Below are 17,103 nucleotides of genomic sequence, written 5' to 3'. Positions count from 1 at the left end.
TTAGTAACTAGTCTGGAACGCAGAGCTCTCCCATGAGGGAAGCCCTCAGAGTAACTTTAATTCTTTGCCCCAAAGTGCTATCATTGAAGGGAAAAAAATTTGGAGCATTTTAATATGCTAGTTTCCAACAACTTCTTAAATTACACTTTCTGTGAAGAGAAAGCTGAAGGGAAGAGGAGATTGAGAGAAAGGAGAATACTGAGCCAGAAGCTAAGGACATTCCAGAAATGTTACAAGAGTTAAAATGTGTAACTTTCCCCCTCACTTATGGATTTACATGCATTTAATATAGCTTGACCTATTGAACCTATCTTGGGTTTCCCTGTGGAGGCTGTCTCTTTCAGGCCAAATTATCTGTCTAATGTAGCAGATAAAGAAATAATCATATATCCCTACCAGTTCAATGAACATTTCTGAATTAATAAAATAATCCAGGACCTAAATTTTCTAGTGTAACAGTAACAGACAGCAGCATGAATCTTTGCACAGAAGAACACTTTGAATGTGTTGTCAGTGTCTCAAGTTCCTTTCTTATCATTTTGGCCTTAATATTGAAGCTGACCAGAAATAGGTGAGTAAAATAATATCCCCTAAGTCTCTACAGAGCAATTATGATACATCCTCCAGAGAATTAGGCAATAGAGACATAGACAGGATATGAGGAAGCCCTGTTAGGCTAACTGGAATGGGAGTTAGTCAGAATATTACTTAATGTAGCTTTTTTGCTGCTGTATACAAATAAATTTCCAAATCTTAATTGTTGAACACAAAAGTATATTTTTTCATCATGTTGGGCAGTTCACCTCCAAATAATGATTAAGGGATAATGTTGTCCTGACTTTCTTTCAGTGGCTTCTCCCATCCTGTGACTCTGGAAAATTTAACATAGGATTCCCAAGATCGCCCTGGGGTTGCCTCCATCCAGAAGTGAGAAAGGGAAAAGTTCATAGGGAATCTCGTATGGCGGTTCTTACAGGCCAAGTCTGGAAAGGGTGCATATTACTTTTGTGTCCATTCCTTTGGCAAGAAGGTTTACACAAGGCCACGCCTAAGTCCTAGTAAAGCTAGAAATGTGGTCAAAGACTATCCTTTCAGGAATAATTTTTATAGTGTGTTATGAGAAATGTAGTTGAACTATTGTAAGGAGAAGGAAATAAGTATGGCAGACAATGTATAATCCATTGATAAAATAAACATGGTGTAAAAAAAAAAAGAATAAGAAAAACTTAGCCAATCCTCATTTATGTGGACTACAGATTTATAAATTTGCCTACTTACTGAAATTTGTATGCAACCCCCAAATCAGACTTTCAGTGCTTTCACAGTTATTTGTCGATACGCACACAGCCGCACAATGTTTGAATCACCCAACTGTGCACATTACTAGCTGAGGTTGCGTAAGGTGATGACCTGCTGTCATGTTTCAGCCCTCATATTATAAACAAGTGTGCTTTTCACAGTCTATTTAGTGCCATATTTTTTTCATTTTTTTTCTTTTTCTTTTTTTTTGTTAATTTTGTTGGTGATTTCACCTGTTAAAATGGCCCTCAAGCATAGTTCTGAAGTGCTACTTAGTGTTCTAAGCACAGGAAGGCTATGATGTGCCTTGAGGAGAAAATACATGTATTAGGTAAGCTTTGTTTAGGCACAAATTACAGTGCTTTTGGCTGTGAGCTGAATGTTAATGAGTCAACAATAAAATAAGTCATCAGCAAGTAAATAAGATATCTTTAGACAGAAACTCACATAAAACAAGATTGCATATAGACTGTTTGACCTGAGGCTCACAAAACCTAACTTTGTATTTCTTCTAGGGGCAGTGGTTCAGTATTTGTGAATTCAACATTGAATTCATGTTCATGGTGACTTTATATAACATAAGTGTCATAAATAACAAGAATCAGCTCTGTGTGTGTGTGTATTTTTCTTTCCCTCTTATATTTTTTTGGTCAGCCACTGCCTGTTGCCTATCTCAAAAGGCATTCCATACTTGCCCCTGATGTCATGGTTTTGTATACTAACAAGACCCTGATTTTGTTCACATATCAGGCAGAGTAACTTGATCATAGCTACAATTAGCCCAGTACCGAGTTTTACTTAACACACAGTTCTAGCTGACAAAATATAAGGAGTCTGTTTTGCACTGCCTTCCATTTTCTCCTACCTCCCATATTGTATGAGGAAGTGTTCCAACCATTTTGCAACCATGAGATAAAGGCCAAGAGAACTCTCCAGATGTTAGCTTAATTGAGCTTCTAGATCAATAACAGCAACTGCTTCATATTTGTGCAGAAGGTAAGTCCCTATTTTTAAACTATTATCAGTTTCTTCTTTTCTTACTTACCAGAGTGCTTATGGCCAAAAGTATTGCTACTTACTCACATAATATTTAATCCATTCAACAAATGCTTGCTAAGTGTTTACCATATGCAAGCACTGTTAAAATCGTAGATATTCATAATGAACAAAACATATAAATTTATACCACATGAATAAGAAAAGATTTTTAAAAAGGATGAATTTATTTCATATGCTTATTGGCTCTTTTTATATCTTCACTACAAACATCTGTATTCAGAATATTTGTCCATTTTAATTGGTTCTTTGTCTTTTTAAATTATTGAGTAAGACACGTTGTATATTCTAAATAGAAAACCCATCCCAAACATACGATTTGCAAACTTCTTCTTTCATTCTGTGAGTTGCATTTCTTGAGAGGCATTCTTTGAACTCCAGTAAAATGTTGAATAGAAGTAGGGAGAGCTGACATCCTTGTCTTGTTCTTCATCTTAAGGAGAAGGATTTAGTTTTCACCATTTAGTATGTTATTAGCTATAGGTTTTTATTTTTCTATATCCATAAGTGATATTAAGGTTAGTAGTTTATGAAACTATAATATTTATAGTCATGTAAAAGGTCAGTAGTTTTCTTATCTTGTGATGTTTTTGATTAGATTTCATACCAAGTTGAGAGCAACCTCAAAGAGTGAATTGGGAAGTGTCCCTCCTCTTTTTTAATTTTTGAAGAATTTTTGAAAATCATTATTAAAATGTGTCTTCAAATGTTTGGTAGAATTTACTAGTGAAGTAATCGGGGCCTGGGCATTTCTCTATAATAGGTTTTTATATTATTAAATCAATCTCTTTACTTGTTCTAGATCTATTTAGAATTTTTCTTTTCTTCTGGAGTCAGTTAGAGTACTTTATGTCTTTTAGGAATTCACCCATTTCACCTAAGTCATCTTATTTATTTGGCATGTAACTATTCATAGTATTTCTTGATAATCTTTGTTATTTCTGAAAGGTCAGTTTAATAATATTTATTTTTATTTTTATTATTGAAGTGTAGTTGACATACAATATTACATTAGTTTCAGGCATAAACATAGCAATTCAGTAATTATGTACATTACTCAATGCTTATCATGATGAGTAGTCACCATCTGTCACCATACAATGTTACTACAATATTATTGACTATATTCCTATGCTGTACTTTTCATCTTTGTGACTTATTTATTTTATAACTGGAAGTTTATAATACTTAATCCCTTTCATCTATTTTGCCCATTCCTCCAATCCCTTTCCTTTTGCAAACCAACAGTAGTGGTTCACATTCCAAGCACCACTTATTGAAGAGACTGTCTTTTCCCTTTTGTATATTTTTGTATCTTTTGTCACAGATTAATCATGAGTTTATTTCTGGGCCCTCTATCTTGTTCTGTAGATCTATGTGTCTATTTTTGTGTAGTACCATACTGTTTTTATTACTACAGCTTTGTAGTATATCTTGAAATCTAGGATTGTGATACCTCTAGATTTATTCTTTTTTCTCAGGATTGCTTTGGCTATTTTAAGGGTCTTTTGTTATTCCATTCAAACTTTAGGATTATTTGTTCTAGTTCTGTGAAAAATGCTATTGGTATTTTGATGGGGATTACATTAAATCTGTATTCTCTTTGGGTAATATGGACACTTTGACAATATTAAATATTCCATTCCATTAAAGAAATTGTGGTTTATATACACAATTGAATATTACGTGGCAATGAGAAAGAATGAAATACGGCCCTTTGTAGCAACGTGGATGGAACTGGAGAGTGTTATGCTAAGTGAAATAAGTCATAGAGAGAAAGACAGATACCATATGTTTTCACTGTTATGTGGATCCTGAGTAACTTAACAGAAGACCATGGGGGAGGGGAAGGAAAAAAAAAAGGTTAGGGAGGGAGGCAAACCTTAAGAGACTCTTAAAAACTGAGAATAAACTGAGCGTTGATGGGGGTTGGGAGGGAAGGGAAAGTGGGTGATGGGCATTGAGGAGGGCACCTGTTGGGATGAGCACTGGGTGTTGTATGGAAACCAATTTGACAATAAATTTCATATTTAAAAAAAAATAGTCAAATACAAAAAAAAAAAAAATATCCCATTCCATGAGCATGGTGTGTCTTTCCATTTGTTTGTGTTATCGTTAGTTTCTTTCATCAATGTCTTATAGTTTCTGGAATATAGCTTTTTCACCTCCTTTGTTAAATTTAGTCCTGATTATTTTATTCTTTTTGGTACAATTGTTAATGGGGTTGTTTTCTGATTTCTCTTTTTGTTACTTCATTATTAGTATACTAAAAATGCAACATATTTCTGTATATTAATTTTGTATTCCACAACTTTAAATTCATTTATCAGTTCTAATAGTTTTTTTGGTGGCATTTATAGGATTTTCTATATATTGTATCATGTTGTCTGCAAATAGTGACAGTTTTATTTTTTCCTTACCAATTTGGATGACTTTTATTTTTTTTTTCTTGTCTGATTGCTGCAGCTAGGTCTTCCAGTACTATGTTGAATAAAAGTAATCAGAGTAGATATCCTTATCTTGTTCCTGATCTTAGAGGGAAAGTTTTCAGTTCACACCATTGAGTATGATGTTAGCTGTGAGTTTTTCATAGATGGCCTTATTATATTGAGGTATTTTCCCTCTAAAATCACTTTGTTGAGAGTTGAGAGTTTTTATCATGAATAGATGTTGTATTTTGTCAGATGCTTTTTCTGCATTTATTGAGAAGATCATATGGTTTTTATCCTTTCTCTTGTTGATGTGATATATCACATTGATCGATTTGTGAATATTTAATCATCTTGCCTCACTGGAATAAGTCTCACTTGATTGTGGTGAATAATCCTTTTTTATGTTTATTTATTCATTTTTGAGTGAGAGGGATAAAGAGCGAGCAGGGGAGGGGCAGAGAGAGAGGGAGATAGAGAATCTCAAACAGGCTCTGCTCTGTCAAGTGCAGAGCTTGGCGTGGGACTGGAACTCATGAACCATGAGACCATGACCTGAACTGAAATCAAGAGCCAGATGCTTAACTGACTGAGCCACTTAGGCACCCCAACTTGTGGTGAATGATCCTTTTAATGCATTGTTGAATTTGATTTGCTAATATTTTGTTGAGAATTTTTGCATCTATATTCAAGGATTTAGGCCAGTAGTTTTATTTTTATCTATTATTATTTTTTTGTAGTGTCTTTGTCTAGTTTTGGTATCAGGGTAATGCGAACTTGTACAAGAAATTTTGAAATTTTCCTTTTTCCTGTAGTTTTTGGAATAGTTTGAAAAGGATAGGTATTACATCCTCTTTAAAAGTTTTGTAGAATTTGCCCATGAAGCAATCTAATCCTGGACTTTTGTTGTTCGGAGTTATTTTATCACTGTTTCAATCTCGTTACTAGTAATTGCTCTGTTCAAGTTTTATATCTATTCCTGAATAGTTTTGTAAGATTATATGTTTCTAGGAACTTATCCATTTCTTCCAGATTGTCCAATTCGTTGGCACATAATTTTTCGTAGTATTCCCTTATAATTCTTTGTGTTTCTGCGTTTTGGTTGTTATTCTCATCTTTCATTTCTGAATTTATTTATTTATTTGAGTCTTTCTTTTGTTCTTTATGAATCTGGCAGATGGTTTGTCATTTTGTTTATCTTTTCAAAGAACCAGCTCTTGGCTTCATTGATCTTTTCTATTGATTTTTAGTCTCTATTTCATTTATTTCTGCCTTAATCTTTATTATTTCCTTCCTTCTACCAATTTGGGGCTTTGTTTTTTCTTTTTCTAGCTTCTTTAGGTATAAGGTTAGATTGTTTCTTGAGATTTTTCTTTTTTTTTCAGTTAGGCCTGTCTTGCTATAACATCCCTCTGAGAAATGCTTTTGCTGCAACCTAAAGATTTTGGACTACTGTGTTTTTACTTTTGTCTCCATATATATTTTAATATCCTCTTTGATTTCTTTGTTGACTTATTGGTTGTTCAGTATCACGTTGTTTCATTTCCATATGTTTGTGCTTTTTCAGTTTTTCTTGTAATTGATTTCTAGTTTCTTACTGCTGCAGCAAGAAAAGAAGCTTGATATGATTTCAAACTTCTTAAAATTATTGACACTTGTTTTGTGCCCTAACATCTGATCTGTCCTGGAGAAAGTTCCATGTTCACTTGAAAATCATGTTTATTATGCTATTGTTAGGTGGAATGTTCTGTATATATCTGTTAGGTTCATTTGGTCTAATGTGTTGTTCAAAGCCACTGTTTTCTTACTGGTTTTCTGTCTCAATGATCTATGCATTGATGTAAGTGGGATGCTAAAATTCCCTACTGTTATTGTATTATTGTATTCTCCCTTTCTGTATGTTAATGTTTATATATTTAGGTGCTCCTATGTTGGGAGCATAGATATTTATCCTCTTCTTAGATTGATACCTTTGTCATTATTACACAATGCCCTTTTTTGTCTCCCGCTACAGTCTTTGTTTTATACTCTGTTTTGTCTGATATAAACATTGCTACCTTGCCTTTTGTTGTTGTCTCTCATTCAGCAGGCTGCCTTTTAGTTTTTTGATTGTCTCCTAATTTGACCTCTGTGGGCTCACTTTTCATGGGGCTCTTTGTGATTCTTGGACCTGGATTTCTATTTCCTCCCCCAGATTAAGGAAGTTTTCAGCTATTATTTCTTCGAATAAGTTTTCTGCCCCTTCTCTCTCTCTTCCCTTCCTGGGATCCCTGTTTTTCCCCTTTTTATTATTCTTTTTTTCTTTTTGCTGTTTGGCTTGGTTGCTTTTTGTTACCTTGTCTTCCAGATCACTGATCCATTTTTCTAATCTACTATTTTCTAATCTACTATTGATTCTTTCTAGTGTATTTTTTTATTTCAGTTACTGTATTCTTCAGCTCTGACTGGTTTTTTATATTTTCTATCTCTTTGTTGATGTTCTTGTTGAATTTGTCCACTCTTTTCTCAAAAGTGGTGTGTATCTTTATAATCATTACTTTGAACTCTATCAAGCATATTGCTTATCTCCATTTCATTTAGCTCTTTTTCTGTGACTTTGTCTTCTTTGTTCATTTGGGATACACTCCTCTGTCTCCTCATTTTGTCTAACACTCTGTGTTTGTTTCTTTGTATTAGGTAGTTCAAATATGTCTCCTAGTCATGAAAGTAGTGGCCTTGTGTCAAAGAGTTCCTGTGATGCCCTGTAATCCAATGCCTCCTGGTCACCATACCAGACACTCAAAGGGGTATCTCCTGTGTGGGCTTCATGAGCCCTCCTGTTGTGGCTGAAGCATGATTGCTTTGGGATCACTGGTGGGTGAGGCGGGCACTTTGCCTAGCTGTCCGCAGTTAGCCTCTGTGACAGCTGCAGGCACACCAATTATCAGGGCTTGCTCCCTCGGAAGTTCCTGGCTGCAGGAACTCTGGGCATGCTGGTGTTTGGGGTTATTTCCTCCTCTCCATGGCAGAAGTCACTTAGGAGGAATAATGGTCCTAGTCCTGGCCAGGGCTGACTGCTGTTGTGGAAGGCAGGGACCACTTTGGGGGTGCCTGCTGCCTGCTGTAGGTTGGGTGGGGAGGGTCTGCAGAGGAACACCAGAGTGGGGCATGCCATACTAGCAAGGTTGATGGAGAATGTTAGAACTGGTTCCCATAAGCATCCCATTTTCTAAACTGTGAGAAGGCAAGAAAAATGGTACCTACCAGCAATTTTGTTTCTGGAGAAATCTGCAGATCCTTGCTCCTCTAGCATACATCCTGACTAGTTAATAAATGCCCCATGTGCTTTTCTTTTTTTTATTAAATTTTTTTAACATTTATTTATTTTTTGAGAGACAGAGACAGAGCATGAGTGGGAAAGAGGCAGAGAGAGAGGGAGTCACAGATTCTGAAGCAGGCTCCAGGCTCTGAGCTGTCAGCACAGAGCCTGCTGCGGGGCTCGAACTCATGAATAGCGAGATCATAACCTGAACAGAAGTTGGACGCTTAACTGACTGAGCCACCCAGGTGCCCTTGCTTTTCTTTATTTAAAAAAATTATTTTTTAAGTTTTTATTTTGTTTTAGTTCTAGTACAATTGACAAAGTGTTAAATTCATTTCAGATGTACAATATAGTGATTTGACAATTCTATACATTACTAAGTCTTAATTACACTAAGTGTACTCAATCCTCTTCACCTATTTCATACATCACCCCACCCACCTCCCCTCTGATAACCAACGGTTTGTTCTCCATATACCCCAGGTGCTTTTCAAACTGCTTCTTCTGTGCTGTGTTTCAGGCAAGGTCATTTGGTGTGCTGGCCCTTTAAGGGCAGAGATTAGGTTTTCTATCACCCTTCAGGTCTCCCAGAGTTAAGCCCTGCTGATTTTTAAAGCTCCTAGAGTTAAAAGCCAGACTATGGGGTCTCATCTTCCCACTGTGGGTCCCCAGGGCCCAGGGTGTCAGGTGTGGATCTGATCCCCTGGCTCCTCCATGCTTGTGATGGCCCTCCCATTTGTGGTTAGTTGACTAGGGGTCATCTCCACCCCACCTATCCTTTTTGATGTGACTTTCTCCCTGTAACTAGCTGTGAGTGATCTGTTCTGCCCTTCTTCAGGTTGTTTTCAGAATTCACTTCAATAAATGTAGATGTTGCCTCAGTATGTCCACGAGATCCTCCTACTCTGCCATCTTATTCATTACTTATTTTTGTTTTGGCTTTAGTTTGCTCTTCTTTTCCAGTGTCTTAGGTGAAAATTTATTTTATATAATTTAGGTCTTCTTTTAAATGTAGGCATTAACCACTAAAAATGTACCTAAATATTGTTTAGGTGTGTCTCTTGAGTTTTGGTGTGTTTTGTCTTCATTTTAATTCATCTTAAAATTTTTTAAATCATCAGTGTAATTTATTCTTTGACCTGTTGGTTATTTAGGAGTGTGTTGTTTAATTTGCACATATTTGTGGATTTCCCAAATTTCTTTCTGCTCCTGATTTCTAATTTTATCTCCTTGTACTCAAATTCACTTCATATAATTTCAGCCTTTTTAATTCCTTTTGAACTTGAGGCATATTTTATGGGCTAGTGTATGGTCTATTCTAGAGAATGTTCCATGTGCACTTGAGAAGAATGTTTATTCTGCTGTTGTTGGGTGGAATGTTCCGTAGGTATCTAAGTCTAGTTAATACACAGTGTTGTTTAAGTCTTTTATTTCCTTGTTGGTTATCTATCTAGTTGTTCCATCCATTATTGAAAGTTAATACCCAGCTATTGTTGAATTTTCTACTTTTCCCTTCAGTTTTGTCCATTTTTGCTTCACATGTATTATGGCTCCTTGTGCATATCTGATGCATGTTTCATTATATACGATTATAATTGTTATCTAATCCTGTATAATTGACCCTTTTTATCATTACAAAATGCTTCCTCCTCTCTCTAGTAACATTTTTTTTAATTTTAAAGCCTTTTTTTTCTGATATTAGTGTATACATTGCAGCTTTCTTGTGGCTCCTGTTTGCATGATACATCCTTTCCCATTCTTTTACTTTCAATCTATTTGTATCTTTTAATCTAAAATGTCTCTTGTAGAGAGGAGTTAAGAGGAGAAGTAGGGGGACTATGGGTTTTCCTTCTCCCTCCAACACAACTGTATTGAGGTCAGATTACTTAGAACACCCAGTAAATAGATCTGCAGAGCCACAAAAGGATCTTCACAACTGGAGGAAGACAGCTTGGCAGATGTGAAGTGCATGCATCTTTCAGAGCTCAAACCCTGAGGTTTTGGAAGTGTGTCTTCTCTTAGCAGAGCTAGGCACCCACTAAGCAGACTGTTGTACCCACTCCTGGGGAGGAGAGAGCTGGCCCTAGAGTCCATAGCTCGGTGTAATGATCTCCAGGGAACACTAGGAAAGAGCAGTCCCCTTCCTGGAGGACTTTTGGAAGAGGGTTTATTGCCTCCCCAAGGACAAAAGACCCTGCAGGTGCCAGCCAAAAGCTTTTCATCAGCATGGTGGAGAAACTTTACTCCGGAAGAGGGGAGCAGATCCATGCCTTGCTGACCCTTTAAGACTTTGAGTTTTGAATCCCAGCCATACACCAAGAAAAAAAAAAAAAATAAGACACAAGAGAGTTGTGGCGCAAGTTGAGCTGGCTTCCCTCGCTAACCTGTCAACAGTTGGTGTTGAGATCACTAGTCTGAGGACAAGAGATTGGGGTGTCAACATTTTCCCTCCAACATGGTAGGACTTCAGAGAGTAACACAATGACCCCCAGCGGAGGCAAGACCCACTTACACCAAACCTGCCCCTCCATGCCTAGCAATTGCTTCTTTACTGGGGCAAGACTGACACTTAGCCAATGCGGCTAGCCTCTCCTCCAGACCAGAACAGCCCCGAGCCCCCAGACACCAATAGAAAACTCTTTTTTTTTTTTAACCTCCTTTTTTTTCTTTTGGAATCAGGCTCATAGTTTCTGATTTTTTTTGTCATTTCCTGTTATCTTCATTTTTTTCTTTGATCAGGCTTTTTTATTGTTCTTTTCATTTTCCTTCTTTTCTCTTTTCTTCTGCTTTTTCTTTTTTCCCCTCCTTTTTTTCCCCTTGGAATCAGCCTGATAGTTTTTTGATTCTGTGTTTGTTTGTTTGTTTGTTTGTTTGTTTTTGTTTCTGTTCCTTTTTCTCTTTTTATGGGATCAGCACCCCCCCCCTTTTTTTTTCCAGGATTACTTCAACAAATGAATTAATAAAGCACACCTAGTTAAAGGTCCAAACACTTCAACACTGCAGTCAGGGAGGAGCTCTGCAGAGGACTGACCAGTGGGAAAGAACAGCCAAAACACAACAGCAGAGTACACACAACATACACCAGAAACACCTGCTGGAATGCCAGGCCCTGGGCAATGTATGACCCCTTTTTAATATAGTAGTGCTGTCAGATGCAGGAAATGTAACAAGCTTTTAAAACATGCAAAAGACAGAAACTTAGCTAAAATGACAAGAGGGAGGAATTCTCCCCAAAAGAAAGGTCAAGAAGAAATCACAGCCACAGACCTGCTCAAAATACGTATAACCAACATATCTGAACAAGAATTTAGAACAACAGTCATAAGACCACTAGCTGGACTTGAAAAAAAAAGCATAGGAGACACCAGAAAAACCCTTTCTGTAGGGATCAAAGACCTAAGAACTAGTCAGGATGAATGAAAAAAATGCTATAACTGAGATGCAAAATAAAGTAGATGTAGTGATAGGATTGAAGAAGCAGAGGAGAGAATAGGTGAAATAGAAGATAAAATTATGGAAAATAAGGAAGCTGGAAAAAAGAGGGAAAGGAAGTTACTAAATAATGAAGGGAAGCTTAGAGAACTAAGTGATTTCATGAAACAAAATAATATTTGAACCATAGGAGTCTGAGAAGAAAAGTGATAAAAAGGGGCAGAAGGATTATTTGAACAAATTATAGCTGAGAACCTCCCCAATCTGAGAAAGGAAACAGGCATCCAAGAGGCACAGAGAACTCCCTTCAAAATCAACAATAACAGGTCAACACCATGACATACCATAGTGAAATTGGCAAAATACAAGGATAAAGAGAGCATTCTGATAGCATCTAGGGACAAAAAGGTCCTTAACCTACAAGGTTAAACCCATGATGTTAGTAGAAGATCTGTCCACTGAAACTTGGCAGACCAGAAGGAAGTGGCAGGAAATATTCAATGTGCTGAACAGGAAAAATAGGCAGCCAAGAATACTTTATCCCGCAAGGTTGTCATTCAGAATGGAAGGAAAGATAAAGACTTTCCCAGACAAACAAAAACTAAAGTAGTTCATGACCACTAAATCAGCCCTACAAGAAATATTAAGGGGGACTCTTTGAGTGGAGAAAAATAGGCGCAAAGACCACAAAGGACCAGACAGCAGCACCAGGAACACCAAATCCACAGAAAACACAATGGCATTACATTCATATCTTTCAATAATCACTCTGAATGTAAATGGACTAAATGTAAATGGACTAAATGGACTAAATGGACCAAAAGACTTAGGGTATCAGAATGGACTAGAAAAAAAAAAAAAAGATCCATCTATATGCTGCCTAAAAGAGACTCATTTTAGACCTAAGGACACTGGCAGATTGGAAGTCAGGGGATAGAGAAACATTTGTCATGCTAATGGAGGTAAAAAGAAAGCCAGAGTAGCCAAACATATGTCAGACAACTAGATTTTAAAACAAAGACTGTAATAAGAGATGAAGAAGGGCATTATATCATAATTCAGGGGTGTACCCATCAAATAGAGCTAACAATTATAAATATTTATGCCCCTGATATAGGAGAACCCAAATATATATCAACTAATCACAAACAAAAGAAACTCATTGATAATAATACCATAATAGTAGGAGACTTTACTACCCCACATACAACAATGGACAGATCATCTAAGCAGAATATCAAAAAGGAAATAATGGCTTTGAATGACATACTTGACTAGATGGACTTAACAGATATATTCAGAATATTTCATCCTTAAGCAACAGAATACACATTTTTCTCCAAGGCACATGGAACATTCTCCAGCTTAGATCAGATACTGGGTCACAAATCAGCCCTCAACAGGTACAAAAAGATCCAGATCATACCATGTATATTTTCAGATCACAACACTATGAAACTTGAAATCAACCACAAAAAACATTTGGAAAGCTCTCAAATACATGGAGGTTAAAGAATATCAACAGATGAAGGGGTCAACCAGGAAATTAAAGAAGAAATTAAAAAATACATGGAAGCAACTGAAAGTGAAAACACAACAGTATCTTTGAGATGCAGCAAAGACAGTCCAAACAGAAAGCACATTGCAATTCAAGCCTATCTCAAGAAGCAAGAAAGGTCCCAAATATACAACCTAACCTTACACCTAAAGGAGATAGAAAAGGAGCAGCAAATGAAGCACAAAGACAACAGAAGAAGGGAAATAATAAATGTTAGAGCAGAAATAAAAGATATAGAAAGAAAAGAAATGTATATATATACATGTGTACAATGGGATACTACTCAGCGATGAAAAAATTAAATATTGTCATGTGCAACAATGTGAATGGAACTAGAGTGTATGATGATAACCAAAATAAGTCAGTCAGAGAAAGACAAATATATGATCTCACTCATATGTGGAATTTAAGAAACAAACAAGATGAACATAGGGGAAGAGAAGGAAAAATTAGATAAAAACAGAGAGGGAAGACAACCAAAAGAGACTCTTAAATAGAGAGTACAAACTGGGGTTGCTGGAGGGGAGGTGGGTAGGGGGATGGACTAAATGGGTGATGGGCATTGAGGGGGGCACTTGTTGGGATCAGCACTGGGTGTTATATGGAAGTGATGAATCCCTGGGTTCTACTTTTGAAATCAACACTGCACTGTATGTTAACTAACTTGAATTAAAAAAAATAAATTTAAAGTATTAATGAATTAATTAGATGTCTCTTGTAGACAGCATATAGTAGGATCTTGTTTATTTATTCAGTCTATGCATTTTGATTGGAGTATTTTATCTATTCATATTTTTTTTCAACGTTTATTTATTTTTGGGACAGAGAGAGACAGAGCATGGACGGGGGAGGGGCAGAGAGAGAGGGAGACACAGAATCGGAAACAGGCTCCAGGCTCTGAGCCATCAGCACAGAGCCCGACGCGGGGCTGGAACTCACGGACCGCGAGATCGTGACCTGGCTGAAGTCAGACGCTTAACCGACTGCGCCACCCAGGCGCCCCTTATCTATTCATATTTAATACTATTATTGATATAGTTGCCTGAACATTGATATAGATGTCTAAAGTGATTTTTTTTTTTTTTTTTTTGCTTTTTGTCTGATTCTTTTTTCCTGGTCCTTTTTTTTCCTTTATTGCTTTTCTTGCATGAAATCAGTGTTTCTAGTATAACATTTTAATTCCTTTCATTATTTTTTACTCTATGAGTTTTTTTTCTTTTTTAGTGATTTCTCTAAGGCTTGCCATATATATCTTAACTTATCAGAATCTACTTCAGATTTATACAAAACTAATTCCAGTGGAGTAGAGAAACATTATTTATATATAGCTCTAGTTCTTTTTCCCCTTTTGCTGCCATTATGGTTGTACATATTACACCTATATATGTTACCAATCCTAAAATGCTTTCTTACAGTTATTACTTTAAGTGTGTCCATTACAGAAGCTGAGAAAAGAAAGAAGAGAAAGTACATATTTATAGAATTAAAATGTTGACCTTTGTTTACCATTTGTTCCTATGAATTCAAGTTACCATCTGGTTTTATTTCCTTACTTCAATACAACTTTGGTTCTACCTACATCCTTTTAGCTGTTATTGTCAATAGTTGCATTTCTATATGTTATAGGCTCAACAATATACATATTCATTTATAAAGTTGCTTTTTAAGTTAGTTAAAAAGTACTTTTTTATAGCTTCATTATTACCTTAACCAGCACTGTTTGTTTTTCCATATGAAATCTTGCCATTTGCAACCATGTTGATTGAACTAGAGGATATTATGCCAAGCAAAATTAGTCAGAGAAAGACAAATATATCACTTCACATATGAGGACTTTAAGATACAAAACAGATGAACATAATGGAAGGGAAGCAAAATTAATATAAAACAGGGAGGGGAATGAAACATAAGAAAGTCTTAAATATGGAGAACAGAGGGTTACTGGAGGGGTTGTCGAGGGGAAATAGGCTACATGGGTAGGGGGCATTAAGTAATCTACTCCTGAAATCATTGTTGCACTATATGCTAACTAACTTGGATGTAAATTAAAAAATAAATAAATTAAAAACTGCAAAAAAAAAAAAAAAAAGAAATCAAATTAATTACTACCTGGGGTCACTTTCCTTCAGCATGAAGAACTTCCTTTAGTATTTTTTGTGAGAGGGGTCTGCTACCATCAAATTCTGTCAGTTGTTGTTTATGTGGGAATGTATTTATTTTGCTTTAATTTTTGAAAGATCATTTTGCTGGATGTTAAATTATTGGTTTACTTTTTTTTCTTTCTTCTCATTTAATATATCTTCCACTGCCTTCTGGCCTCCATTATTTCTGATAAGAAGTCATCTGTCATTCATATTGAGGTTCCCTTTTGTGGATTAACTCTTGTGTTCCTTCAAGATTTTCTCTTTGTTTTTACATAGTTTGATTTTGATGTGTCTGCATGTGGATCTTTTTCATTTTATCTGACTTAGAGTTTTTTTAATTTCTTGGATGTTTAAATTAATATTTTTCAATGAATTTGGGGAGTTTTAAACTATAATTTCCTTGACTATTCTGCTCCATTCTCTCTCTCCTCTCTTTCTGGTGCTGTCGTTACGCATATGTTGATGTGCTCAATGGTGTCCCATATTTAGCAGAAGCTCTATTCATTTTTCTTCATTATTCTTCAGACTGCATAATATCCATTAATCTCACTTCAGGTTCACCAGTTCTTTCACCTCCCAGTTCAAATCTACTTTTCAGTCTCTTTCAAGAATTTTTCATGATAGTTGTACTTTTGACTTTAGTCTTCCTATTTGGTTCTTTTATAGAAGCTACACCTTTTATTGAATTCTTTATTTAATAAAACATTGTCACTATAACTTTACCTCTTTGAGGATGATTTCCTTTAGTTCTTCAAAAATAGTTATAGTGATTGTCTTGAAGTCTTTGTTATGTTTAACATCTGGACTCTGTCATAGGTATTTCTCTTGCCTGCTTTTTCCTATATATGAATCATACTTTCCTGTTTCTTTTAATGTCTCAAGTTTTATTGAAGGTGGACATTTTAGGTAATATTGTAGCAATTCAGACATGATTTCCCTCCATCCTCTTTTGGGCTTCTTTATGTTGATGTTTTTTTTTTCATTTACTTGTTTAGGGACTTGGCCAAACTATTTCAGTGAATTCTATTTACCCTGCAGTGTGAAACTTCTAATGACACTCCACAGAGGGTATAGCCTTGGGCATATGCACAGTCACCCTGAGATGACAGTGGCTTTGGAGGGTTCTCTTTGACTATCTCTTTCCATGATCTTTATTGTTAAGTTGTCTGCTTCATATGATATGATATCACACTCAGCTATTTGGCTCCATTAATTTCAGGCAGATTGCTCTATTTTTTTCCAAGAGAATTTCTAGGCCATAAATTACTCCATAGTTAGATTAAATTACATTTGGGGAAGGGTAGTTTTTGAGACCAGTGTGAGGTTTTTTCTGCCCAAAGAAGGTTCTTATCTGTCTCTTTTCCTAGTTCGCTCTGGTAAACTAGCTGGTGTAATGTTTACTTTGTTGCTTTTATAAAACTATCAGCCTCCTCTTAACTTCTTACCATAAAAATCCCCATTGTTTTCAAGAGTTCCCTTAGGCTTGAATTTCCCCATACTGTTTCCAATAAAGCCAAATATTTTGGTGATAGCTTTAGAGCTCACTGCCTCTCCCATTAAGAAAAATTTCTGACCCACTACTTCATGTATGCTCTACTGTGACAGTGTATTCATTTCCTAGGGCTGTTATAACAAAGTATCATAAACTGGGCAAACAACAGAAAATTATTGTCTCACAGTTCTGAGTATCAGAAGTCTGAAATCAAGTTGTCATTAGGGTCTGCGAAGGTTCTAGGGAAGAATTTGTTCTGGGCCTCTCAGCTAGCTTGTACCTTGGCTTGTGGTAACATAATTCTAATCTTTATATAGTATTCATTCTGTGTGCCTATGTGTCCGTCTCTTCATATGGCATTTTTTTATAAGGACACAAGATATTTTGTATTG

The 17,103-nt window shown here is 36.0% G+C and overlaps 1 long non-coding RNA gene across 1 annotated transcript in view; it reads left to right on the top strand.

Moving 5' to 3' along the window:
- Nucleotides 1-17,103, top strand: part of LOC147584056 (uncharacterized) — a 314,494-nt gene that overhangs the window by 214,515 nt on the left and 82,876 nt on the right. The window lies entirely within an intron of this gene.

The sequence above is a fragment of the Puma concolor genome, chromosome A1 (assembly GCF_028749965.1).
Source record: "Puma concolor isolate L17-30 chromosome A1, mPumCon1.1.hap2, whole genome shotgun sequence".
In the NCBI taxonomy this organism is placed as follows: Eukaryota; Metazoa; Chordata; class Mammalia; order Carnivora; family Felidae; genus Puma; species Puma concolor.
This window is presented reverse-complemented; position numbering and strand designations above follow the sequence as displayed.